At 41.4% G+C, this 27,320-nt stretch overlaps 1 protein-coding gene and 1 non-coding gene across 4 annotated transcripts in view; both read left to right on the top strand.

Moving 5' to 3' along the window:
* Window positions 1–27,320, top strand: part of CTNND2 (catenin delta 2) — a 778,687-nt gene that overhangs the window by 450,599 nt on the left and 300,768 nt on the right. The gene's annotated exons all lie outside the window — the stretch shown is intronic.
* Window positions 20,927–21,031, top strand: LOC114893490. The gene has a single exon (XR_003792911.1). It is a non-coding gene; the product is annotated as a U6 spliceosomal RNA (small nuclear RNA).

Here is a 27,320-nt window from a genome sequence, read left to right as displayed (position 1 = left end):
ATTTTTGTTTTTATTTCCATTTCTCTAGGAAGTGGGTCAAAAAGGATCTTGCTGTGATTTATGTCATAGAGTGTTCTGCCTGTGTTTTCCTCTAAGAGTTTGATAGTGTCTGGCCTTACATTTAGGTCTTTAATCCATTTTGAGTTTATTTTTGTGTATGGTGTTATGGAGTGTTCTAGTTTCATTCTTTTACATGTAGCTGTCCAGTTTTCCCAGCACCACTTATTGATGAGACTGGCTATTCTCCATTGTATATTCTTGCCTCCTTTATCAAAGATAAGGTGACCACATGTGGGTGAGTTTATCTCTGGGCTTTCTATCCTGTTCCACTGACCTATATTTCTGTTTTTGTGCCAGTACCATACTGTCTTGATTACTGTAGCTTTGTAGTATAGTCTGAAGTCAGGGAGCCTGATTCCTCCAGCTGCATTTTTCTTTCTCAAGATTGCTTTAGCTCTTCGGTGTCTTTTTTGTTTCCATACAGATTGTTCAATTTTTTTTTCCAGTTCTGTGGAAAATGCCATTGGTAGTTTCATAGGGATTGCATTGAATCTGCAGATTGCTTTGGGTAGTATAGTCATTTTCACAATGTTGATTCTTCCAATCCAAGAACATGGTATATCTCTCCATCTGTTTCTATCATCTTTGATATCTTTCATCAGTGTCTTATAGTTTTCTGCATATAGGTCTTTTATCTCCTTAGGTAGGTTTATTCCTAGGTATTTTATTCTTTTTGTCACCATGGTAAATGTTTCCTTAATTTCTCTTTCAGGTTTTTCATCATTAGTGTATAGGAATGCAGGAGATTTCTGTGCATTACTATTGTATCCTGACACTTTACCAAATTAATTGATTAGCTCTAGTAGTTTTCTGCTAGCATCTTTAGGATTCTCTATGTATAGTATCATGTCATCTGCAAACAGTGACAGTTTTACTTCTTTTCTGATTTGGATTCCTTTTATTTCTTTTTCTTTTCTGATTACTGTGGTTAAACCTTCCAAAACTATGTTGAATAATACTGGTGAGAGTGGGCAACCTTGTCTTGTTCCTGATCTTAGTGGAAATGGATTCAGTTTTTCACCATTGACAATGATGTTGGCTGTGATTTGTCATATATGGCCTTTATTATGTTGAGGTAAGTTCCCCCTATGCCTACTTTCTGCAGGGTTTTTATCATACATGGGTGTTGAATTTTGTCGAAAGCTTTTTCTGCATCTATTGAGATTATCATATGGTTTTTCTCCTTCAATTTGTTAATATGGTATATCGCATTGATTGATTTGTGTATATTGAAGAATCCTTGCATTCCTGGGATAAACCCCACTTGATCATGGTGTATGATCCTTTTAATGTGCTGCTGGATTCTGTTTGCTAGTATTTTGTTGAGGATTTTTGCACCTATGTTCATCAGTGATATTGGCCTGTAGTTTTCTTTTTTTGTGACATCTTTGTCTGGTTTTGGTATCAGGGTGATGGTGGCCTCGTAGAATGAATTTGGGAGTGTTCCTCCCTCTGCTATATTTTGGAAGAGTTTGAGAAGGATAGGTGTTAGCTCTTCTCTAAATGTTTGATAGAATTCACCTGTGAAGCCATCTGGTCCTCAGCTTCTGTTTGTTGGAAGATTTTTCATCATACTCTCAATTTCAGTGCTTCTGATTGGTATGTTTATATTTTCTATTTCTTCCTGGTTCAGTCTCGGAAGGTTGTGCTTTTCTAAGAATTTGTCCATTTCTTCCAGGCTGTCCATTTTATTGGCATATAGTTGCCTGTAGTAGTCTCTCATGATCCTTTGTATTTCTGCAGTGTCAGTTGCTACTTCTCCTTTTTCATTTCTAATTCTATTGATTTGAGTCATCTCCCTTTTTTTCTTGATGAGTCTGGCTAATGGTTTATCAATTTTGTTTATCTTCTCAAAGAACCAGCTTTTGGTTTTATTGATCTTTGCTATTGACCTTTATTTCTCTTTAATTTATTTCTGTTCTGATCTTTATGATTTCTTTCCTTCTGCTAACTTTGGGCGTTTTTTGCTCTGCTTTCTCTAATTGCTTTAGGTGTAAGGTTAGGTTGTTTATTTGAGCTTTTTCTTGTTTCTTGAGGTAGGATTGTATTTCTATAAACTTCTCTCTTAGAGCTGCTTTTGCTGCATCCCATAGGTTTTGGGTCATCGTGTTTTCATTGTCATTTGTTTGTATGTATCTCTTGATTTCCTCTTTGATTTCTTCAGTGATCTCTTGGTTATTTAATAGCATATTATTTAGCCTCCATGTGTTTGTATTTTTTACAGTTTTTTTCCTGTAATTGATACCTAGTCTCATAGCGTTGTGGTCAGAAAAGATACTTGATACGATTTTAGTTTTCTTAAATTTACCAAGGCTTGATTTGTGACCCAGGATATGGTCTGTCCTGGAGAATGTTCCATGAGCACTTGAGAAGAAAGTGTATTCTGTTGTTTTTGGATGGAATGTCCTATAAATATCAATTAAGTCCATCTTGTTTAATGTGTCATTTAAAGTTTGTGTTTCCTTATTCATTTTCATTTTGGATGATCTGTCCATTGGTGAAAGTAGGGTGTTAAAGTCCCCTACTATTACTGTGTTGCTGTCGATTTCCCCTTTTATGGCTGTTAGCATTTGCCTTATATATTGAGGTGCTCCTATGTTGGGTGCCTAAATATTTACAATTGTTATATTTTCTTCTTAGATGGATCCCTTGATCATTACGGAGAAATACTCCAGCTTTCTTTTGATTTCGATTTGCATGGAATATGTTATTCCATCCCCTCCCTTTCAGTCTGTATGTGTCCCTAGGTCTGAAGTGGGTCTCTTGTAGACAGCATATAGATGGGTCTTGTTTTTGTATGCTTTCAGCCAGTGTATGTCTTTTGGTTGGAGCATTTAATCCATTTACATTTAAGGTAATTATCGATATGTATGTTCCTATTACCATTTTCTTAATTATTTTGGGTTTATTTTTGTAGGTCTTTTCCTTCTCTTGTGTTTGCTGCCTAGAGGAGTTCCTTTAGCATTTGTTGTAAAGCTGGTTTGGGGATGCTGAATTCTCTTAGCTTTTGCTTATCTGTAAGGGTTTTAATTTCTCCATCGAATCTGAATGAGACCCTTGCTGGGTCGAGTAATCTTGGTTGTAGGTTTTTCCCTTTCATCACTTTAAATATGTCCCACCACTTCCTTCTGGCTTGCAGAGTTTCTGCAGAAAGATCAGCTGTTAATCTTATGGGGATTCCCTTGTATGTTATTTGTTCCTTTTCCCTTGCGGCTTTTAATATTTTTTCTTTGATATTTAATTTTTGATAGTATAATATGTGTCTTGGTGTGTTTTTCCTTGGATTTATCCTGTATGAGACTCTGCACTTCCTGAACTTGATTGACTCTTTCATTTCCCATGTTAGGGATGTTTTCAACTATAATCTCTTCAAATACTTTCTCATACCCTTTCTTTTTCTCTTCTTCTTCTGGGACCCCTATAATTCGAATGTTGGTGCATATAATGTTTTCCCAGAGGTCTCTGAGACTGTCCTCAATTCTTTTTATTCTTCTTTCTCTTTTCTGCTCTGCGGTCGTTAGTTCCACTATTTTATCTTCCAGGTGACTTATCCATTTTTCTGCCTCAGTTATACTGCTATTGATTCCTTCTAGAGTATTTTTAATTTCATTTACTGTGTTTTTCATCATTGTTTGTTTGCTCTTTAGTTCTTCTAGGTCCTTGTTAAACGTTTCTTGTATTTTCTCCATTCTGTTTCCAAGATTTTGGATCATCTTTCCTATCATTACTCTGAGTTCTTTTTCAGGTAGACTGCCTATTTTCTCTTCATTTGTTTGGTCTGGTGGGCTTTTACGTTGCTCCTTCATCTGCTGCGTATTTCTCTGTCTTCTCATTTTTCTTAACTTACTGTGTTTGGGGTCTTCTTTTCACAGGCTGCAGCTTCGTACTTCCTGTTGTTTTTGGTGTCTGCCCCCAGTGGCTAAGGTTGGTTCAGTGGGTTGTGTAGGCTTCCTGTGGAGGGGACTGGTGCCTGTGTTCTGGTTAATGAGGCTGGATCTTGTCTTTCTGGTGGGCAGGACCACATCCGGTGGTGTGTTTTGGGATGTCTGTGAACATAGTATGATTTTAGGCAGCCTCTCTACCAATGGGTGGGGGTTGTGTTGCTGTCTTGCTAGTTGTTTGGCATGGGATGTCCAGCACTGTCACTTGCTGGTCATTGAGTGGAGCTGGGTCTTAGCATTGAGACAGAGATCTCTGGGAGAGCTCTCGCCTGTTGATATTACATGGGGCCGGGAGGTCTCTGGTGGTCCAATGTCCTGAACTCGGCTCTCCCACCTCAGAGACTCAGGCCTGACACCTGGCCAGAGTACCAAGACCCTGTCAGCCACATGGCCAGGTATGTGGGGAGTTTCTTGCCTTTTGGGCGGTCTGAGGTCTTCTGCCAGCATTCAGTAGGTGTTCTGTCGGAGCTGTTCCACATGTAGATGTATTTTTGATGTTTTTGTGGGGAGGAATGTGATCTCCACGTCTTACTCCTCCACCATCTTGAAGGCCCTCCCTGTTTTTTATTTTTGAAAATCTCTCTACTTTCTGGCTTTTTTTTTTTTCTTTTTTGCTGGTATTCTTATAATAATTTAATGAAGCAATGACTAGTTGTCTAGGGTTTTACAATTTATGTGAGTCTTTCAGAAGCATTCCATCCTTGAGTTTCAAATAATTCCCTGTGAAGTTTCCTAGGGGTTATGAAGGGACCTCCCTGACCAAAGAGGAAGAAGCCAAATTGGGGTAATATTATGACCCCCCAAAATTCAGTCTATTGGCTTTTAAAATTTTATATTGGAGTGTTGTGGATTTACAATGTTGTGTTAGTTTCAGGTTTACAGCAAAGTGATTCAGTTATACATATACCTGTACCTATTCTTTTTCAGCTTCTTTTCCCATATAGGTTATTGCAGTGTTGAGTAGAGTTCCCTGTGCTCTACAGTAGGTCCTTATTATCTATTTTATATATTCTACTGTCTGGCTTAATAGAAGGCAGCTATGTTCTCATGCCTGCTTCTTTGTTTAGCCTGTTGTGATATATTTTGTTTGAAATATGGGAAGAAAATCTGGCCTCACATAGATATGTAATTGGAAAAGGAAGGATTATTTTCGTAGCTTTTTAGATAATTGTGGATATTCTTTGATACTACACCAAAACTCTATAAGTTTTATTCCCCTAAAGGTTAGTAGAAATAAGGAATTTTCAAATATAGCAATGAACTTTTTGGACTGTGTTACTTAAAATCCATTGCTCTATCTTGAATGGATCATGAATGTGTTGAATGGATCTCTTGCCCATGATGATGTTGGCATATGTTGCTGATTATGAAGGTAGTCTAAATGGTGATATGTTTTATTAAATGATATATTTTTTCAAGTTGTATTCGTTAGTATTACCAACAATCTCATGAGAATGTCTTTAAGTACTGGGAAATGTTTAAATTCAAGGTGGCTGGTCCAGGTTTTCCCACATTTTAATGTTTCCATGAACCTTTGAGTACTGTCTGTAACTTTCCTTGAAGAGGGAAGCTCCTTGTCATTGTGGTCCATAAGAAAATGCCTGCACATACCCAAGACTGAGTAGCTGTAGCTTGTCTGTCAGTCTTTCTTCCACGTAAAATTAGTGTCCCCGCAAAGAGCAGCCAATTCATTTCACAACTCAACACACAAATATGTTTCTCCAGGAGAAAACCATTTTAAAACAGAAGAGCCTTATCTGTATTTTCCACTTTATCACCCAGAATATTTAACAGAAGTGCAATCAAGGGTCAAGATTTAATAAAAATAATCAATTTTTACTGCTATGTCAAGGACAGTCTTAAGTGGAACTGGCTTTTTTTTTTTACTGCGACTATGTGACAACGAAGAATATAATGGCTACAAGAACAGTTTGATGTCACTGGCTTGAATGCTGCAAAGGAAGGTACAAGCAATTTTACCCACCGTTGCTTCTGCAGCTTCAGTGGAAATGTCAACAAAGTTGAAAGTACAAATATAATCTTAGTAGCAATCTGACAGTAGTCTTATAGAGTCCCAGAATGAGGTTCCTGGACCGGATTTTGAGAACTGCCCCTCTAGATTAGCCATGGTCTGTGCTGGTTTGAGGACTGCTTTCCCTCAAAGAGAATTTTACAGAAAAACTCACAACTCTCCCCTGGGATATTTAAAACAAACAAACAAACAAAAAACAAACTACACATTTCTTTGAGTAGTGTTTAATGCTTAAAGAAAACACAGTTATGTTCTGTATTTAGTAGTTTACATCATTCCTCTCTTTGAAATAGCGAGCAAATGTTTGGGTTGTTGGTTGCTTTTTCATTCATTCACACACTGCATATTAAGACCAAATATAAATTTTGAAATGTGTTCAGAATTTAATTTTCCTTATTTGTGCACAGCGTGATGCTACCATTTTAATTTCTTTTAGCAATAGCATGTTTGCCTCATAAAAGAAACAGTAAAAAATGTGCAGCCATCATGTTTGATTTGTTTATGATTCATTTCATTTTAAATAATACATCTGATAAATTAGATAAAGATAAAGTTGCCTTTGGGACCTTTCGGTGAATGTGGGCTTGTCTAAAACAAAATGAACTATTTTATTCAAGTTTCTATTTACATGCAGCACCTGAAGGATTATCTTAAGTGGAAACTCTATAGTGTAGAGAACTGAAGCTCTGTGAGTGCCACCTGTGTGACCTTGTCCCAGCCTGGGAAGGTGTCAGAAGAGGTCCTCCAGGGGCCAGGAGTAGAGTGGATATGAGCTTGAGTTTTGGAATCACAGATACTTTGGTTTGCTCAGCTATTTATATCCAGGAGATGGCCTCAGTACTTAATTTTTCTAAGCATTTGTTTCTAGCTGTAAAATGGGGTAATGGTGGTGTGAACCCCTAACTGTAGATGATTCCCTGGCTACTATGAGCATTAAATAACCATCAGTCTGCAAAACTTCCCAGCACATTGGCTGGAACTCAGCGTATTAGTTTACTAGGGCTGCCATAGCAAAGTGCCAGAAACTCAGGGGCTTCCACGATAGAAATTGACTGTCTCCTAGTTCTGGAAGCTGGAAGTCTGAGATCAGGGTGTTGGCAAAGTCATGGTCCTTCTGAAGGCGCTAAGGGAGGATCCTCTAGTAGCTTTAGGAAACTCCAAACTGCACGTGACGTTCTCCCTGTGTGCACGTCTGTGCCCAAATGGCCCCTAGTTACGAGGAGTCTAGCCAATCATACCAGATTAGGTGGACTCCATCCACCTTACTGCAGGATGATCTCAGATTAACGAAATATGCCTAATAAAGATGCATTCTGAAGTACTGGGGGTTAGGACTTCAACAGATGAATTTGGGGGGATACAGCTGAACCCATAACATTTAGTAAACCCTCAATAAATGTAAGGTTTTGCTATTGTTGTTTTGTTGTTATATTGCAATGCAGGTAACTCTTACATGGTGAGTAGGAGAAGTTAGAACTGAGGACAATTCTGAGGTTCTAGTTTTGACAACTACTGGATAGATACATAACTGCCATAACGACCGATGGAAACTCAAAAGGAGGAGCAGAGTCGGTGGGGAGAAGGGGGAAGTGGATGGGTCAAGGGTGTGCATTTTTTTGTAATTTAGGAACATTTTATATATCTGGTTGGTATATCAAGTAAAAATTGTAATGAAATCCTGAAGAAGAAACATCGGTTTAAGGTAAAATTTTGCCAATCAACAGAAAAAAGTTTTGTCTATGTATTACATACAAATGCTTTCATTCATTCCACAGACACTCATCAACTGCTTATTCTGTACCAGGCATTCAAATAATTTTTGTTGCAAGTTACCAGGTATTTGAGAGGTTTGGGGAACTAACAAGTTGTAAAACTAGAGACATGTTTGGAGAAAAATGAATAGACTAGTTTGACAGGAGCCACAAGGGAATTCAAGAGATTCATCTGGAGTAGGTTGGAGCCAGGTCGTAGAGGACCAGATTTTTTTCTTCGTTTTCCTAAAGGCCATGGGAAAGCATTGAGGGCTTTGAGCAGGTAATTGGCATGCGCAAGGCTGTATTTTCGGAAGACTAATCTGGAAGTGATTGTGTAATGGATTGGAAGTGGTGGGCACTGGCACGGGGAACTCAGGGGATGATTAGATTCACCCACAGGAAAGGGATCAAACAGGGACCAATGAATAGGAGAAACCCATGGAGGAAATCATGGTGGTATTTGGAGACTGAACGTAAACAGGGAGAGGGCAATTGAAATTTACTCCAGAATTTCTAGCCTAGGATAATGGGAAAACCTGGTATTGCTGAAGAAGAATTGAGAAAGGGAAGTCCAGAGAGGAAACAGATTTGTGGGAAGAAGCCATTTGCCTTCAGTTGACATCACACACCGGGGGGAGGAATCCCACTCCGAGGGAACCTGGGTCAGAAGCAACGACCCCATGATGTCAGAGAAGAACCTGACACCAGCCATTAAACACGTCGTTCCCTGAAGATGGCTCATACTTGATGCCTCTGTCTTAGCTTCTCTGCTAAGTATCCAACTTCTCTCTCTCCAGTAGCTTAACTTTGTCTATCAGGACCCTAAGATAGGCGAAATGTTAATTCCCTGGGACTCTGCTCAAATCGACAGCACTGTTAAACCGCACAAAACCAGCTGCCATCACACGTCCCATATTTGGGGCCCAGCGTATCCTGCTTTACTTTATTAAGTTAAAGTAACAACTGAGGTTACTTTTTGTTAAACTCATAAGAGTCTTTTAAAAAGACTCAGATTTTCATTTATCTCTTTTCATGTGGAAGAGGAATCTGAACCTGAGGGATAACATCAGAGATTACGTAGAAAGACCAATGTTGGGTAAAACAGATGTTCTCAATGGAACGTATCCTTTTATATGATCCTTTTATAGTTTTTAAAAAGTCCTCTCTGAAGGTCAATTCTGGTTGCATTCAGGATCATTTGTTCATCTGACATCATGAAATTAGGGATATTTATTCATATGAGGTCATGTATGGATGGATAAAATATAACTTTCAAAATAAAAGTGATTATTTGAAGGAATAAAGACATGGTGGAAGTAGAAATGGTCCAAGACAAGTCGTCATCTTTATTGTTGAAACTGAAGGTGGGTGTGGAATGCACTATCATTGACTATGTGAGCAGCAAATCCAAAGTGCTGAGAAGAAAGACACAGTCATGTGTGGTTAGTGGAGCTCTTCTTGGGCCAGAACATCCTGTTAGATACCTCATAGGCAGTTGTAAACAAAATTTAAAAGCTACTTTTGTTCTCATATAGCTTAAAATCGAGTTTAAGGGATGAGATGCAAATTTAAATTACTTAAAGAGACTTAGGCAGTAAGAGAGTGGATCTTTGCTCACGAGTAGGGGAAAGTGCTACAAATGAATATTGTAAAACCATGTGAAAATGGAGATACACTCCAGGAGTGTGCAGTAGACACTCATCAGTTTCTGTGTCCAGAATAATAGCTCCCTCTCTTCTGCGAAAGGTGTGTCTCTGTGCTCCATCCACGTGGTTGCCAGGGGAGCGGCCGTTTTCTGAGGCTGCGGAAAGATGGTGACTTTTTCCAGTGGCGACCAATCAGGGCCTCCCTCCTGCTGACAGTGACGATCCACGATTCAGTACCTCACCCAGGCGGAGCCATGGCAGCCCTTCCCTGGAAATTCTGGACTTGGGACCAGAAAGGGTGATGTGCATTTATCTCTGGTGGTGAAGAGTGAAGAGCTGGAAGCAGGGGAGTCCTTAGAAGAGATGAGGGACTGCATTTGGAGAGAAGCAGTGATGGGGACCTGGGCGAGAGGGACCGTGAGGCTCTTTTTGAGCCTGCTCTTTTGGAGGTTGCTGGAGCCCGATGATCAAGTCCCCTGGCCTGGGAAGCCACTGTTGTTGTTTGCTTGCGTGTTGCTTTTTTCCTTTTGTGTTGTTGTCACTTGCAACCAGAGGATTCTGACTAATACAGAGGAGCACCTCAGAACTTGATCTGCAGGAGAATGAGCCTGTCCTCACGATGCACTGTTTGGAGAGTGAGGGGTTGCTCTCTTGTGAGTGGACACTGTGAATAACTTTCCCAGTGCTCAACTGGTGTTCTTTTGACCAAATTCAGTTTGATAAAGAAGACGCCAGATGCCAGATGCATTAGAATGTGACTGTTTTCATTGTGCTACTAAGTAGCTGCTCTCCTTTGAGAAACGGCATCAGAGCCCGAGGTCAGGATATGGGCACCTAGGAGCATCTGAGTGAAAATGTAAAAGACGGGATGTATTTTATTCCTATCGTGGACGTCTGATGGTCCCCTGCGTTGTGCCAGGTACTGTGTGGGGTGCTCAGGATGCTAAGAATAACACAGGTTCCATTCTTCAGGCACTCAGAGCCACGTAAACAGATGACAACCCCAGGATCTGATGAGACTAGAGGTGTGCAGACAGTGACGTGGGGACACGGCCAAGGAGGAGGTCAGGTCAGGGAGGCTTCCAGGCAAGGGGGAGCACCCGGGCTGAGACTGGCAGGCTGTCTCTAGCTAGACGGAGGGGACCGTTAACTATAAAGGCACGTGGTCACTTTTAGGGCAACAGAGCGAGAAGAATGGTGTAAGAAGCGGAACTGATGACTTTTTTTAAAAGCCTAGAATATATCAGAGATAAAGAAATTAAATTAAAGCTATATCTTTGCAACTGTTTTATGACTTTATATCCTAATTCTGAATCTAAAAGCATGATGTTGCTGAAAGGGTATACAGCATCTTAGCAAATGTATTTTCTGGAAAAAATGTAACACAACATATAGTTTTTCCATTTAAACTGTGTCTTCTGTTAACAACTAAAATTAATGGAATATGGACTGTATAATCTGATACTTTATTATGAATCTGACATCAACACATAAAATTCTTTGAAAGACAGGAAGGACTTCTATCATCGGATCATCTCCTCTTCATTATTTCTTACTTTTACCAAGTAATAAAAGCAAGGCACAAAGAGCACAGATGGTATCTTCAAGCTCCTAGGAAGACTGGTCTAGACTAATGATTTTTAAGCTGCAGGTTGCAACTGATAGATAAGGGTTTTGAAATCAACTTTGTGAAACAAGAGTCAGAAAGAGAGAATATGACAGAATGGAAGAGGTCAGATTTCATCATGTATAGTAGGCATAAAGTTTCTGACCTTTTTGTTCATTTATGTACCCAGTGAATAATAAATATAAATATGCATATGTACTTGTGTACATGTACATAAGCTCTGGCTGCCAAGCAAAATGTATTTCTTAGCAAAGGTTACAGGAAAAAAGTGGCAAAACCAGTAGTGGTCTGGGCACTGTGTCCCAGCGGAAGTGAGGTCAGCTGACGGCTCAGCTGCTTGGGAAACAGCAGGATTCTTAGAATTCCAGATGGATGCTCAGGCCAAGGTGACTCCTGACTACCTTCAGGCCAGCATCTCGGCATCTCATTACCGAACAGGCCCGCGGCTCACCTCCTGCTGGTACCTCAGCTGGACTTGTCCTCCTTCTTCCCCCCGAGCACCCTGCTTTCACCAGGCAACCTGGCGATTCAGACCAGTTTGGTGATCTCTCTTCTCTAGCGCTGGCCAAAGTTGGGACCCCTAAAAGCCACACCTGAGACAAAGACTTGGATGCAAGCGGGAGAGTGAGTCAGGGAAGGAGGGAAAATAACCTAAGCATTGACCATCAAGGTCACTGCCTTTGGCACTGAGTGAAGGGTTGAATTCTAGGAAGCAGACGAATGCCTCCCCTAGTGGTCCGGGGAGGTGGGCTGTTTATCCGCCAGCTTTCATTGGTTGTGGGTTGCCTGGGGTCATTAACTTCCCTGAGCTTCTGGGCTGTGCTTACTTGCAGCCAAGTGGGCTGCCGTGGTTTTGGTGACGGCCCCAGGCAGAAAGTACAAGACCATGGCAGATACTGCTGTGTCATCTGAACTCACAGAGAAATGTCCCCGGCAGCAGTGGCCGAAATTAGAGGTGGGCCATGAGACACCAAGAAGCTTCTGCTCTGCCCGGTATGGCTCTCGTGTCTGTCACACGATTTGGATTCAGGCGCTTTTCATCTAGTGAAATAACAAAAGGGGAGTGGAGTCCAGCATCCTGAGTCCTAACACAGCCTGCTCCTTCCAGGATCGCCACACTGACCCCACCGTGGATTTTAGTTTGCAAACTTTCTGGCTTGTTCTTCTTCAGTTGGACTAATTTATCTGATACTCCCTGGAGGGTCCACATTTTTGTAGTATTAAAAAAACTGTATTTACAAGTGAAAATTATTTGTTTTTTACGCAAAAGAAACATTCTTTCTGTCTCACTTGAATTATTTATGTCTCTTGGAAGAAGGCTGAACATAAAGGTTCATTTACATCCCTGGCTTCTCATCACTTAGGAATCCAGTAGTAAAGGCAGCCTGGGAATTACAGATGCTGACAACAGGAAGGATAAATCACCAAGAACTCTGGTCCCTCATGGAGAAGAGGCCCATACTGAGATGAGCTTTTCCAGAGCACACGTATATCAGGAAATGAGGATTCGAACCCAGGTGTTTCCATAAACGTAGAGAAGATTTAGTGCCTTCGTGTCTGCCTCTGCTTTGGTTAGGTTTCAACATTTTCTTCGAGCCTCAGTGGAATTTAGAAGTGGCGAAATCCTAATTATAGACTTGTCAGATTCATAAAGCAAATATGTGCCATGTGTGGTTTCCCAGAGGTCACTTTTTTAGGCATAGATGGTTTGACTAATTGCACACACGTAGAGGAGAAGCAGGGAGGTTTTCGTTATCCTAATTAGCCCTCCGTGTCTCCTGGGACCCATGACAAGATGATGTCTTGAGCTGATTGCTGTTGTGGATGTAAAGATAAACACTTCGCCATCCACTTCGCTACCTGATCATCGAAATAAGTGTTTGCTCTTTGGAGGTGTCAGGCCCTTTTCCCATTTATTCTCTTCCTACACGATGAGGGTGGCAACTTGGGAGCCTGAAACCAGGTGTTACTTCTCTACCACACAAGAGCCATTGCTGCCTTGCAAATTCATTTACAAATAGAAGAGGAGAATTTTCAACATAAAATCCTGTTTGATGGGCAACAAGCTCAGCCATGATCTTATTCCTGTTTCTCGTTGCAGCCTTCTCTTTTATTAACACCCCTCTACTGCAGTGCTAAGCTACACCCACAGATGATCGATATCAATCCCCTCAGTGAACCTGCTGTCTCTCATTTAGGAGCCTTTAGGCAACGCTGCTTCTCTATGTGAAATGCCTTCCTGCCCCCTCTTTGTCAACAACCGTGACATTTAGAACTGTGCTCAAAAGCCATCTCTTCCAGGAAGGTCTCCTTGATTCTCAGCCTGGATGAGGTGCCCCTTATAGCCCAACACACTCTGTACTACACTTTCTGGCTTACTGCTTCTGTCCCTGCCAGGCAAGCATCCTGCTTTAAAGCCGTGTCTGTGTCTTATTTAGTGGTGTTCCCAGAACCTAGCACAGGGCCAGGCAAGTAGTAGGGACCGAAATGGACATACTTGCTTTGCTGGGGTTTCCATATTTAGCAGCGTCTGAAGTTACAATGTCCAGAACATCCCCCCCCCCCCCGCAAAGGAACCCTTATATCTTACAGCATAGAAGTTGCTGTAGATTTATATATTTTTCATTATACAATCGCATATAATCAGCCTGAAATATGATAATGTCCAAATTGCCCTATCCACTGTTTCTGACTCTTTTTAAAAAAGCTAGTTCTTACCCCTCAGTCCCTTCTTGCCTCCCAGGATATTTCATTTCCCTAATGAGCATCAATTAGCCTACCTCCGTGGTACCTTAAATATTAGACTATCACCATTAATTTGCCCAATGCTTATGGCAGGCAGAACTAGATATGTCAAAAGATCTGTATACAGCCAAGCTCATTCTATAGGTTCATGTAAACTTAATAAGTATCTGATGGCTGACAGCCTGTATAATAACACACATACACACACAAAGAAGGACTGATTTACATCACAAGGATTTTAATTAGAATTTTATTAACATAATTGACATGGTGTTAAAATTAATTAGCAATTGTTTTTTCTGAGTCATCTTTAAAGAAATTTCTTGAAGGCACACTAGAAAACATTTTATGAGCTGTTTCTATACAAAAACAAGAATATGACTGTAGATGATTTTTAATATATTAGTGTCACTTAGTATTTGTGTTTCTTTTGGAATTCTGATCTCATAGGGCTTTAAATATGCAGCAGGTGGTTCCCATGCCACATCACCTTGAAATATTGGCATAATGTTTCATGCAAAAAGAGAAATGACCTGCAGCCATGAATCTGCCTACAGTAACATAATAACTTAGAATGCATTGAATTATTTGTGTCATATCTGAATGATGTCTGACATGGTCCAGAAACCAGCACAGCATACTTTTCTCTAATTCGTAATGAAAAAACACATTGTAAAGTATAATACACATTGGCAGATAAATTATTTTCTGTTACAAAATAAAAAAAAAAATAAAAACGACAGCCCAGGAAAATGGGTAGTTTGCACTGACTGTATCAATTGATTGATGTGAAGTTTTTATTCTGATATAACACTTCAGTACAGTTTTTAGAACTGGTCCAGTGATTTAAATTATAGTTGAGGAAAATCAAGTCATCTTAGTCTCATGCTGGAAAATGAGGCATATTCACTTTCCTGAAAAATGAAACTCACTCTAAATGCAACTCTCGGAATTGTCTGTCCCCCAGCACTTCTTGCATGTTAATGGGAATCTTAAGCCATCCTCTGCAGTGCCATGAAGGTTGTGTATGGCCCACTCTTTATTACACTGAGAAATAAGCAGGACATTACCGTACAGCCCTAGGAATGTCATTCACATATGTGTGTCCATAAACTGTTCTGTGCGTTTGTGACATTTATATCATCATCTCTATGAGTCAGGCTTCTCCAAAGAAACAGAGCCAACAGGATGTATAGATAAAGAGAGATTTATTTCAGGAATTGGCTCATGTAATTGTGAAGTGTGGGCAAATCCAAATTCTGCAGGGTAGGTCATCAGGCTGGAGACCCAGGGAAGAGTTGTGATTTGAGTCCAAAGGCAGTCTGCTGGCAGAATTCCCTCTCCTTCCCAGAAAGTCAATCTTTTTCTTTTCAGACCTTCAGCTGATTTGATGAGGCCCACCCAGATTATGGAGAGCAATCTGCTTTGCTCAAAGTCTGCTGAATTGAAAGTTAGTCTCATCTAAAAAATACCTTCACAGAAACATCTGGGATAATGTTTAGCCGAATATCTGAGTACCATGTTGACACATAAAATTAACCATAACAGCATCATACTACATAGATATAGATATGGATATTATAGATCCCCCTAAACCTTGCTTTTTTGACTCAACCTCGTTGAGATTTATCCACATAAATGTATGTATACATACTTCATGCATTTTTCTGCTTCGTCGTATCCCATGGCATGCATAGACTGCAATGTATTTATCCATTCTCTGATTGATAGATATTTAGATGGTTTCCATACTCTTCTTGGTGAACATTTAGCAAGTAAAGACTGTCTTTGTATGTGTGTCCTTTGAAATTGTTGGACCAGAGGGATGTGCATCTTCAAATTTAAGAGCTACCTTTCATTGTCGTCTGAAATGGTTGTGCCAGTTGACACTCTCACTATCAGTTAACAACAGTTCCTCTTTCACCCCATATGTGCCAACTCTTGGTATTGTCAGCCTTTTAAATCTTGGCCAATTTGATGGGTCTGTTGTTTCAATTTGCATTTCCTCAGTTATCCCTGAAGTTTAGCATCTTCAGAGTTGTTAGTTGTCTGAGAAATGCCTGTTCACACCCTTTCCCATTTTACTATTGGATTAAGAGTGAGGGTGCTGGAACCAGCACCTGAAGATATTTTTTAGATGAGACTGTTACCTGGGTGTAGATCCCACACCTCTAATTGTGCACTCTTGTACAAATTTAATCTTGATTGCCTGTAGTTTATCTTAATCGTTAAAATGAGACTAATACAATTATCTACCTTGTTAGAGTTGTATGTTCTTAATAAATTACAACACGTACAGTACTTAAATGGGCTTGGTGTTCAATAAAGGAAAGCCATTATTAATAAAAATAGGAGATATTTATACATTCTTGATGTTATCTTGATTCTAATATATTCTCCCAACTTACGACATGTCTCTTAATGGGTTTTTTTTTTTTTTGCTTTTAAATTTTAATGTATTCAAATTTTGTTCTTCCTATGTCTAAGAAATCCTCCCCTCAGCTAAGTTCATAGGATCAGTCTCCTTTATTTTCTTTTTAAAATATTTAAGATTTAATTCTTCAGATTTGTTCTCTAATGGATCTTGAACTTATTGTTGTGTATGGCGTGAAGTAGGGATTTAATTTTATTTTATTTTTCATATTAATATCAGTTTTTGGAAAGGCCCTTATTTTTCCAGCACCTTTGCCCCCTCTGATTTGTAATATTACCTCTGACTGTATAATGTGGCATCACGTTATTTATCGGCATCCACCTATGCTCTCTTATTAACACTTACATCATGGTGTGTATTCGTAAAGATTTTTAAAACCACATTGTGTTTAACATATATGTACAGGTCTGCCTCCCCTCCCACTCCCAGAAATACACCCTGGCTTTCAGTTCCCAATTACCTTCTTCATTCCTGTGGGCAGCAGGAGAGAGCCCAGGGCTCATAGGAACTACTGAGGACCCAGGTTGGGAGGGGAGGGGAGGGGAGGGATGGATCAAGAGGACGGAGCTTTATCTCAGGCCCCCCTGCTCAAAGGCACCAGTTCTACTGCTGTCATGCCCAGTCCTTGGAGAATGGCCACCTGCCTACTACTCCCTGGAGGGCAGAGGGGAAAATCCCCCTCTTTTTGGGTCCCTAAACCTAAGGGGCAGAAAGTATGGTCTAGCACCTCACACTAGCATCCATATCCTACTGGTTTTCTCCTCTAGTCTTTTCTAGAACTCTTTTTCCTGTCCAGAGAGAGTTCTGGTCTCTTCCTGGCATGATGTCAACTTGTGTTCCTCCCGGTTCCGTGGCTCTCAGTAACTTCTCTAAACCAGGCTTGTGTTTGATTTACAAAGCCAAGTTTTTGTGTAGCATTCCAAAAGTCTTTTTTTCCTGTCCCTTCTTCCTGTGAATGCACTCTGGCTGTCAGACTAGTGTATCCACTTCAAAAACTGTCTTTTGAAACCCAAAGTGGTTGTGAGCTTACATTGCACAAAGGGTGTAAGCTGTGTTCTTCCCTAATGCTCTGAAGCACCTACCTTTCAGTATTTCCTAAAGTTCTTAAATGTCCTAGTATTTCCAATATTTCCTAAAATTCAAGGATGGACAATGCAAGTCATCCAAAAATTAAATAATAATGATATGCATAAGAATACATTGCAAAGGAAAAAAAGCATACTAGAGGAGTATTACAAGCAATATAGATTTTATTTGGTAACAGAATCAGAGACTAAAAAGTTATTACCCATTATGTGACTTTCCATTTCTAACCATTACAAACGAATTCTAAGATAGTGTCTTTTGATTTAATCCATACATACCAATGGCCACTTTATACTTCAGTCGTTGTTTTTAGGCCCAATTTAATTCTTTTCTTCTGCCACGTGCTTGAACAACAAAAGGAAATACTAGCAAGAATAGTCATTTCTTTTTCAAATTCAGAGGATACAGATACATGAAGTCTGTAACTGCAAAACTGCTCACCAAATAGAAGGCATTCCTCCCTAATTCGGTGGGTGGGCAGAGGGCAGATGCACACGGCAGGTGGGAGGGTTAATAAGCATAGGTGAGATCGTACCAAGAGTCAGACATCAGATGTACCTGTGAGCTTTGGTCTTCCTCTGTTCTTGTTCAGGAAAACTTTTAGACTGGGGCCTGTCAAAGAGAACCAGAGCTGGGCAGCAATTAAAGTGGCAAAACCAGATTTTATTCAGGAATTATTGCAACAGGGGCAAGGAGACCCCAATATAGACCTGAGCTCAATCCTGAATCCAAGAAATAGTCGGTATTTATAGCCAAGGAGTGGATGAGGAGGTCAGTGGGTGGGAAATCCCTAAGAGACTGTGGAAAAAAGAAGAAAATTGTAAAGGTAACCACATTTTTGGAGGATTTTAAGACCAGCCATTGAAGATTAAATCAGGTGAGCTTGTTAGGTTAGCTCCAGGGACTTCACTTTTCACTCTTTCATCTTACAAAGATCTGAGGAGAAAAAAATGCTAGATTGCAACAAGTTTTAACATGAGTTTCCTATGTTGTGAGTAAAAGTTCTGTGGCAAAGATCTATTAGTACTTGGAGGGCACAGTAGCAGGGATATTAATTGTTGTTAGTTAAGGTTGTAGTTAAATCTATATAGCAATTAAAAATTTAAAAGTAATAATTTGTCAGTATTACATTTACTCATGGTTCATTGTTCTATAAGTGTTAAATGCAAGTCCACTATTCATGAAATTCATGGAAGTCTACTTATTTTTTTAAATTTATTTAATTTATTTATTTTTTGGCTGTGTTGGTTCTTCGTTGCTGCACACGGGCTTTCTCTGGTTGTGGCAAGCGGGGGCTACTCTTCATTGTGGTGGTGTGGGCTTCTCATTGTGGTGGCTTCTCTTGTTGCAGAGCACAGGCTCTAGGCGTGTGGGCTTCAATAGTTGTGGCACGTGGGCTCAGTAGTTGTGGCTCGTGGGCTCTAGAGCACAGGCTCAGTAGTTGTGGTGCACAGGCTTAGTTGCTCCGTGGCATGTGGGATCTTCCCGGACCAGGGCTCAAACCCATGTCCCCTGCATTGGCAGGTGGATTCTTACCCACTGCGCCACCAGGGAAGCCCATGAAAGTCTACTTTTTATCACAATTAACCGATTCAAAAAGAGATTAAGTCACACCCACCTGGGTGCCCTAAGTCAATGTTGATTCCTAGCACCTTGGAAGACACAACAGTCATACCATAAAAGTGGGCACCTGGGAGTGCTGGCTTCAGGTCGTCACTACTGGTCCTCCATAAACCAAGACCACATTGGGGGCTTGAAGCTTATTAGAACCACTTTTTTTTTCATTTTTTAATATATTTTTTATTGGAGTATAGTTGATTTACAGTGTTGTGTTAGTTTCAGGTGTACAGCAAAGTGAGTCAGTTATACATATACATACATCCACTCTTTCTTAGATTTTTTTTTTCCATATAGGTCATTAAAGAGTATTGGGTAGAGTTCCCTGTGCTATACAGTAGGTCCTTATTAGTTATCTATTTTATTTTTTAAATTAATTTTTATTGGAGTATAGTTGCTTTACAGTGTTGTGTTAGTTTCTACTGTACAGCAAAGTATATATATATATATATATATATATATATATATATATATATATCTGTCTCCCCTCTTTTTTGGATTTCCTTCCCATTTAGGTCACCACAGAGCATTGAGTAGAGTTTTCCCTGAGCTATACAGTCAGTTCTCATTAGTTATCTATTTTATACATAGTATCAGTAGTGTATATATGTCAATCCCAATCTCCCAATTCATCCCACGCTCCTCCTTTCCCCCCTTGGTGTGCATACATTTTTTCTCTACGTCTGTGTCTCTATTTCTGCTTTGCAAATAAGATCATCTATACCATTTTTCTAGATTCCACATATATGCATTAATATACCATATTTGTTTTTCTTTTTCTGACTTACTTCACTCTGTATGACAGTCTCTAGGTCCACCAATTTTTAATAGGTGCTTTTAAAAGAGTGCTTTTTGAAAGGACACATGATTCTCTGGCTCATAACATTCCCCAAATCAGGTATTTCTTTCTAGAAGGGAGAGTAGTGTACCAATGCCCAACCCTCTTGAGTGTCCCTATCAAGTATACCTTCTTTGGTGATTTAAAAATCAGTATTTTGGGGGCTCTGAAACTACTTGGTATGATACTTTAATGGTGGGTACATGTCACTATACATTTGTCGAAACCCATAGGTTGTACATCATCAAGAGTGAACCCGGGTGTAAACTGTGGACTTTGGGTGATTATGATGTGTCAGCATTGCCTCAACGTTTGTAACAAATGCTGCCACTCTGGAGGGGACGTTGATAACCAGAGATGCTATGCAGGGGTGGGGGCAGGGGTCGTTGAGGACATCTCTGTACCTTCCACTCAGTTCTGCTAATGAACCTAAAACTCTCTAAAAAGCAAAGTCTATTAAAAAACAAAAACAGTTCAGTATTTGTTTAATATCTACTTCATGCCCGTCACCCTGCTGGGTGTTGGTGTAGAAAGGTTAGAAACATCAGGCAGAAGGCTTGATTTGCCACCTCTTGAGCATCTAAGAACATTGACTACTGCTGCTGATGGGACTGAGATCTCTAGCCCATAACCCCCACCCCACGCTGAGTGCCCAGCTCACAGCCAACTCCACCAGCTTGTCAGCCGTGGTCATGAACCATCTGAAGACAGGATTCTCCAACCCCAGCTGAGTCTCCCCACATTACACAACCTGGAGCAGAGATGATCTGTCCCTGCTGAGCCCTGTGCAATTAGATTTGTGAGCAGAATAAATGTTGTTTCAAATTACTAAGTTTTGGAGTATTTGTTAGGCACTATGTTATGGGCTGAATTGTGTCCCCCCAAATTCATGCTTTGAGGACGTACCCCCCAGGATCTCAGAATGTGACTGCATTTGGACATAGGGTCTTTGAGAAGTGATTAAGTTTAAATGAGGTCATTAGGGTGAGCTCTAATCCAGTAGGATCGGTGTTCTTAGAAGAAGAGGAAATTTGAATGTGAAACACCAGGGATGCACAGACCCAGAAGAAAGGCCATGTAAAAGGATGCAGAGAGAAGACGTCTATCTACAAGCCAAGGAGAGGGGCCTCAGAAGAAACCAACCCTGTGCTCGCTTCAGCAGCATAGATACTAAAATTGGAAGGGTACAGAGATTAGCGTGGCCCTTGGGCAAGGATACCCTTGCAAATTCATGAAGCATTGCATAGTTTTTGGTGATGAGCATGCTGTAGTGTAACCAGAAGTCAAATTATAAGGTACACATAAACTTACATAAACCAGTGTTACCTCAATTTAAAAAGAAGAAGAAACCAGATCTGCTGACACCTTGGTCTTGGCTGGACTTACAGCCTCTAGAACTGTGGGAAAACAAATGCTCATTTTTTAAGCCACCCAGTTTGTGGTATTTTGTTATGGCAGCTCTTGCAAACTAATACATGCAATAGGAAAACAGATTCAGTCTCCAAGGTTTGACTTCATTTGTACAATCTTTCAAGTGTTTGCTATTGGCCATTCGTTTCCTGTTGCTTCATGGATGCTGTTTCCTATGATTGAATGATTTCAGTAGCACTAACACCTTTCATGGGGTAACAATGCCAGTCAGTTAAAGGGAACATTTTATAAAAGCTGGTGGATTTTCTGAACTTCTCCTAACACGTGGCTTACCCAGACCTCTTCTAGCCAGTAATGTAAACATACATGACCTTTCCTTTCCCTCACTGAACTTATCTCCTCTGGAATTCACTGGGCTTGTGTAATTATTTCTGAAAGATGAAGAAAACATTTGCCCCAAGGAGAAAAGAGCTGCTATTAAAGGGCTAAAAAGATAAAATGTTTGATACAATGTTTTTTGCAGTCAACTAGCTACACGTTCATTAATTCTGATTTATCTTGAGGATTTCACATGTGGTAATCAGTAGGTACTATTTTAAAGAGGATAAATCCTGATATTCTTGTTACTTGTTGGCCACCACTCTCTGGGTAGTGCAGAGCAAGCCTTTCTCCAGCCAGCACCATCCACATGCATTCCTGTTTGCTCATTGCTGTGTCCTGGGAGTTGAAGACACACAATTGAAGGGGGCTGGGGGTCTGCAGAAGGAGGAGACTGGGCTGGTTAATAGAATATTCAGGGCTGGGGCAGAATGAAACCTTCAGACAAAAACTAGGGGGGGGCTTCCCTGGTGGCGCAGTGGTTGGGAGTCCGCCTGCCAATGCAGGGGACACAGGTTTGTGCCCCGGTTCGGGAGGATCCCACATGCCGCGGAGCGGCTGGGCCCATGAGCCATGGCCGCTGAGCCTGCGCGTCCGGAGCCTGTGTGCCACAACGGGAGAGGCCACAACAGTGAGAGGCCCGCATACCACACAAAAAAAAAAACTAGGGGGAAGGAAAAGACCCAAGGGACACAACTGAAAGCATTTGGTGATTTTAACAGAGTGTGTAAGAGAGAAACATGCAAGTAGACACTTTAACCTAATGCTGTGGACTGAATCATGTCTCCCCGAATGTATATGTTGAAACCTAAACCCCCCTGTATGTGACTGTATTTGGAGACAGAGCCTTTGAAGAGGCAATTAGGTTAAATGAGGTCATAAGGTGGAGCCCTGGTCTGATGGAATAGGTGTCTTTGTGAAAGAGGAAGAGATACCGGAGCTCTCTCTCTCCCCACCCTGTGAGGATGCAGTGAGAAGGCTGCCGTCTGCAAGCCAGGAAGAGAGCCCTCACCAGAACCCAGTCAAGGTGTCACCCTGACCTTAGACTTCCCAGCCTCCAGAACTGTGAAAAATTATGTCCGCTGTTTAAGTCACTGAGTCTGTGGTCCTTTGTTAAGGCAGCCTGAGTAGACTAAGACATCTATTATTCCACCCATGATACTGGTCTGCTTTTAGTACATTGATATTAATACTGGCTGGCCTCTGTGTGTCCCTCTCCATATGCAGTAAGCTATTTCTGGATTGTAAGTATCTGAAATTTACAATAAGTGCTGCTTATAGAGATGAGGGGGAGGGGAAAGCAGACATAAGTTACAGAATAGAAGACACCAGACTTTTGAACTGAGTGTGGCTGGGTCTCTTCCTCTGTGTGAGATGAGGCACCAAAGGGATTGAGCACCAGAAGGGCAGGACCTTACTTAGCTCTGGGGTGGATCGCTCTGACTACCTTGAAAGTAGACTCCGGGGGCAAGATTCGAAGCAGGGAAGCTTGCTGTTGAGGAGGCCGCTGCAGAAATCTGGGGTAGAGATGGCGGTGGCTTAGGCCAGTGTGGTGCAGGGCTGGGAGTAAGGAGGGCTCAGGTTACAGGTATATTTTGAAGGTAGAGGAGACAGACTTGGCTGCCATCTCAAAGCAGGCTTTAGGCCCAGGCAGCTGTGAGATTGGGGCTGTCGTTCACTGAGATGCCGGAGATGGTGAGGGGAACAGTTCTGGAGGCAATTTCACAGTCACCGTTGGGTCACGTTAAGTGTGAAATGTCACAGAAACATCTGAGGGCAGAATCGCAGAGGCTCCAGTAGCCAATCCTGGAAGACAGGTAGATCTGGATTGGCAGTGTAAACCCAAGAGGCATTTGTGTACGGAATCAAGCAACCATACTTTCTCAGATGCCCAAGATAATCCAATGCCATTTTTACCCCCAGTGTAATTATCCAACAAATTTCATCATCAGTTTAATCTACCCCTAGTCTGATTAAAATCATGATATGAGATGGGAGCACTATGGCAGGGGGTGAAGATAAAGCAAAGAAGAGAAGCGGGATGAGCCCTGGGGATGCCGCCATTTAGAGGTCAAGCGATGAGAGAGGCCAGCAAAGGAGACAGAGAAAGGGCCTGTGAAAGAAGGGGACCAGGAGAGGGTCAGGTCCCAGTAGACGGTGTATTGAGAAGGTAGGATGACCAGTGCAGGGCCCCTGCAGGCACAGCCCTTGGGCGTCTTCTCTGTCCATCTTCATTCATTTCCCCATGAGCCCATCCAGGCTTGAGGCTTTCATTACCAAGGTGTGTGTAGACTCATCTTACACCTTGAGCTTCCTAACTGGCCTCCCTACTTCAATCTGTGCCCCTGCCCCCGTCTCCTCTCCTGATAGCAGCCATGTAAGATCCCCACAGATGCCACCTCCTCGTCAAAGGCTCCCCTGGACACTGGCTTTTATGGCAGCCCTTTCCCCATTTCATTTCCTGTTCGTTCTCTTTAGCACATAGGAATATTGGAGGTACCTTCATGTCTCCCCTACTGCTCGCCTGCCCCAAAGGATGTGAGCTCCATGGAGGAAGGACTCTTTCTCTATTTGTTTCCCTGCCTGGCACATAATAGGTGCTCCATGAATATTTGTGGAATAAATGAATGACAGAAAAAGAAACAGGACCTGTGAAGGAAGCCCAGCGAGTAGTCAGAGGGGGGAGGGTGGCAAGGATAGTTCAAGTGCAGACACCGATGGAAGGAAAACTCATCCATATTGCGAAGAGGTTGAGTAGAATCACGAGTGCACAGAAGCATTGGGTTTGCTGGTCCCTTGAGACCAGTGCCCAGGTGGAGTGCCACCAAGAGAACTGAGCTGATGAGAAATTAAGGAGCACGTTATGGTTGAAGGGGCTGGTGGGCGTTGCGGGGCCGTTTTGAGAAGATGCTGGAGCAGAACAGAGGCGCTGGAGTGGGGGGGAAATTAGCAAGCAAAGAGGTGAACAGGGTGGGATGCAGGGAAGCAAGGACAGGCTTTCGGCACAGGTGCAGATGTGGAGGTCCACTGAGGTGGGGGGGGAGCACGGGCGAGGTCGAGGTTGGGTGTCCAGGGCGGAGGGAGCACAGGGGAGCTGCCATCTCCCAAGTGCAACAGCTTTGAAGCAGAAAGGCCCAGAGCAGCCACATCACCCCACGGCCGACCACAGCAGTACCTGGAAACTGGCCCTTGCGGTTTCTGGGACTCAAGCTGTTCTACGGTTCTTTTCTTTTTTTAATTAACACATGAGTTCATGTTTTATTTTTTAAGTCAATTATTTATTCTTCCTTAAAGAGGGAAACTATAAAAGCAGGGAAAAAACCCCAGTAATTTCTGTTGCTCATAATAAAAACGATAGTTTTAAATGCTTACGTTTTCTTAAAGAATGTTAGAGAACTAGCACACCTGTTGAGTTTGTATGCTTAGATTATGCTCTTAGGACTGTTGTTTAAATCTTTTCTCCCACTGCTCCAGGGGAGGAGAAAAAGGCAAGGGGCACTTTCAAGTAGTTCTGTACATTAAAGAATATTTCCATTCCGTATTTTTCTTTTTCTCTTCAAAAATATAGTGTATTTGTTTCATAGGGCTGCCATAACAAATTACCCCAGAGCTGAGAGAACTATATTCTCTCACAACTCTGGAATCCATAAATCTGAAACCACGGTGTCAGCAGGGCCACACTCCTTCCGAAGGCTCTAGGGGAGGGTCCTTCCTCTCCTCTTCCAGATCTTGGAGGCTCCAGGGGCTGGTTGGCTTGGGGCTGCATCCCTCCAGTCTCTGCCTCTGTCTTCACGTCACCTTCTTCCCTGTGTGTCTGTCTCAAATTCCTCTCTCTTTTCCCTTATGAGGACACCAGTCATTGGATTGAGGGCCCACTCTAAATCCAAGATGGTTTTGTGTTGAGACCCTTAAATATGTCTACAAGGACCCTATTTCAAATAAAGTCATATTCATAGGCACTGAAGGTTAGGACTTGGGCATATCTTTTCAGGGGCCCCTTTGCAACTCACTATGTGTCATTTTGTAATTTGAGATGTGATTTATTTCTTGTGTCATTGTTATTTTGTGTTCTGGAGAGTTGCATCAGTTAAAATAATTATATAAATAAATAAAATAGTTTTCAGTTTCAAAGAAACAACTAAGTCCATTCTTTAATTGTATATTCTAGATCATGTGTAAGGAATGGATGACTTGGGAATTAAAATCAGATATTCAGCAATCTGAAAATTGCATGTTTCTCTTGCTGACGGTAAATCGACTAGAAAATACAGTTAGGAAAACGTCTTTTGAAGAAATACATTTTGTTCAGCACATTCTCCACGGTTTGGCACAAAATAGAATCCTGATTAATTTGAAGTCATGTCGAACTTCAGTTCCGCTTGTTTCAAATGATTGTTTCCCTTAAACGTTAAGCTGTAGGAGTTTGTGAATAAGCTGGGAACAGAGAGACGTTTAAGATGCAGGTGTAAGGGGGAGGGAATGAAGTTTATTAAGCATCTACTTGATGAAAAGTGCTCTCATCCTGGAATTTCATTCATTATCAGAGCAACTCAGGGAGATGGATTGAGTCTGTCCTGTCTCATTGTCGAAGTGACCGTGTCCAGGACACAGCCCAGAGCACAGCTAGGAGCCAACAAAGGCAGGATTTGGAGTGTGAAGACGGAGCAGAAGTCAGTTTTGTTCCTGTTCTGACTTCACCACTTACCCACCCGTGAACCTGAGTGCTGATCAAGAGATGGGACTGTGAGGTTGTTGAGAGCGCCCACCTCTGGCACAAGATGCCAGGTTTTGAAACCCGTCTGTGCTCCTTGCTTGCTCTGTGACCTTGGGTCACTTCCTATGTGCCTCAGTTTCCCCGTCTGTAAAGTGGGGATGATATTAGCGCCTCCCTTGTAGAGTTGTGTGATGATTAAATGGAGGGATTTATACATAAAGCACTTGCGACAGTGACAGGCACTTAGAAGCCCTGTTGAGCACAGCTGGTCCCCCCCTTCTCTCACCAGGGTACATTTATTCAGATAAAGAGTGTGAGAGTCAGTCCTTTCACCTCACCTTCAAATCCTGTATAATGAGATGCCTAACTGGTGAAATGCCCTACGAGGACCAAATACCAGTTAAGCCCAACAGGTACTGTTTTTATTTCAATACAAAGATTTTTGAGATTTGCATTAGCTATTAACAAAAAAAATTTTAGTTTTTTTTTTTTAGAACTTTCTTGTACATCTGTAGTTCTAAATCTGCCTAATTCTGTCATTGAAAACCAACTCTTTGTTCAAAAACAACCTTTGCTTGGAAAAAGAAAAAAAAGATACACTATTTTTATCAGAGGCTTAAGGGCAAAAATGAGCTATAGCATTTTATGCAGGGAGAAAATAATCATTAATTATTAGACTTGATTATTTGAGTTTAGAATCTATTTCCAGAGGGATCATATTTAATTTAATCTATGTGCCAAGACTGTGCTAAATAAACCTTGAACAAATCTTGTTCCAGGGAAATTTTTAACATGTTCTGTTGCTTTTTTTTTATATCAACTAGATTTTTTTGTGGAAATAGTTTTATTTGTTTCTGAATGTTGGTTTTCAAATTACTTTCCAAAGATGTTTGTAATTTGACATTGAGGATGCTTTTTTTTTTTTTTTTTTTTTTGCGGTACGCGGGCCTCTCACCGTTGTGGCCTCTCCCGTTGTGGAGCACAGGCTCTGGACGCGCAGGCTCAGTGGCCATGGCTCACGGGCCCAGCCGCTCCGCGGCATGTGGGATCTTCCCGGACCCGGGCACAAACCCGTGT

This window comes from Monodon monoceros, unplaced genomic scaffold (genome assembly GCF_005190385.1).
Source record: "Monodon monoceros isolate NGI ecotype Baffin Bay Population unplaced genomic scaffold, NGI_Narwhal_1 Super_Scaffold_12, whole genome shotgun sequence".
In the NCBI taxonomy this organism is placed as follows: Eukaryota; Metazoa; Chordata; class Mammalia; order Artiodactyla; family Monodontidae; genus Monodon; species Monodon monoceros.
This window is presented reverse-complemented; position numbering and strand designations above follow the sequence as displayed.